This window comes from Rhinopithecus roxellana, chromosome 10 (genome assembly GCF_007565055.1).
Source record: "Rhinopithecus roxellana isolate Shanxi Qingling chromosome 10, ASM756505v1, whole genome shotgun sequence".
NCBI classification, from domain to species: Eukaryota; Metazoa; Chordata; class Mammalia; order Primates; family Cercopithecidae; genus Rhinopithecus; species Rhinopithecus roxellana.
In genome coordinates, this window is record NC_044558.1 from 15266005 (window position 1) to 15267213 (window position 1209).

At 42.0% G+C, this 1209-nt stretch overlaps 1 non-coding gene across 1 annotated transcript; it reads right to left on the reverse strand.

The window, feature by feature from the left end:
• Nucleotides 1-348: 348 nt before the first annotated feature.
• Nucleotides 349-453, reverse strand: LOC115900154. The gene has a single exon (XR_004059826.1). It is a non-coding gene; the product is annotated as a U6 spliceosomal RNA (small nuclear RNA).
• Between the last annotated feature and the right edge of the window lie 756 nt (nucleotides 454-1209).

Consider the following 1209-nt stretch of genomic DNA (forward strand, 5'->3'; position numbering starts at 1 on the left):
AGCACTTTGGGAGGCCGAAGTGGGTGGATCACCTGAGGTCGGGAGTTCAAGACCAGGCTGACCAACATGGAGAAACCCCTTCTCTACTAAAAATACAAAATTAGCTGGACGTGGTAGTGCATGCCTATAATCCTAGCTACTCAGGAGGAGGCTGAGGCAGGAGAATCCCTTGAACCTGGGAGGTGGAGGTTGCAGTTAGCCGAGATCGCGCCATTGTATTCCAGTCTGGGCATCAAGAGCGAAACTCCCTTAAAAAAAAAAAAAAAAAAAAAAAAAAACAACCTGGAGCCTAAAAAAGAGGGGAACTCTATTCTAATGGCCGCCTCAAACCTTTCTTTTTTTTAATATGGAATGCTGGAATGCTTCACAAATGTGCACGTAATCCACGCAGAGCGACCATGCTAATCATCTCTGTGTGGTTCCAATTTTAGTATATGTGTTGTTGAAGCAAGCATTCTTTCTTCTCTTTTGAAAACGGTAGTTTTTTACTGTGGTAATCCTGTTTTCCCTTCATTTTTGTGCAATAGATGTTTCAGGATGATCAAATATATTATTTAGCTATAAGTTCCAAAATCATGAGGCCTTTTAGAATAGTGCTATTCAAAGACTATAAAGCTATGTTGCACTTTTGCAACTATAGACATATATGTGATACTTCTGAGAATTTTTATTTAAGCCAAATAAAATAAAGCAAAACACCATTATCTCTTGAACGTTGTCATTGTCACTGTATGTTTTCATGGCCAAGCCAAAATTCTGTGAGAGAGGCTAATAGGAAAGATAGTATTTCATACAAAGGTGAGAAAATTATGGATGACTAGTACAGATTAACTAAATTATGCAAAGGCATGTATTGAGGTAATGACACAATAAAGACAGGAATTCGGGGCTTTCTCTGTTTTCATTCAGGGGCAAGAAAAGACTAGGCAGCAAAGCTGGGCATGGTGTTTCACACCTGTAATCTCAACACTTTGGGAGGCTGAGGCGGGAGGATCACTTGAACCCAGGAGTTTTAGATCAGCCTGGGCAACATAGTGAGACCTCCATCTCTACTGAAAATCAAAAATCAGCTGGGCATGATGGCATGTGCCTATAGTCCCAGCTACTAGGGAGGCTGAGGTAGAAGAACTGCTTGAGCCCAGGAGGTTGAGGCTGCAGTGAGCCTTAATCGTGCCACTACCCTTCAGCCTGAGTGACAGAGTGAGGCCC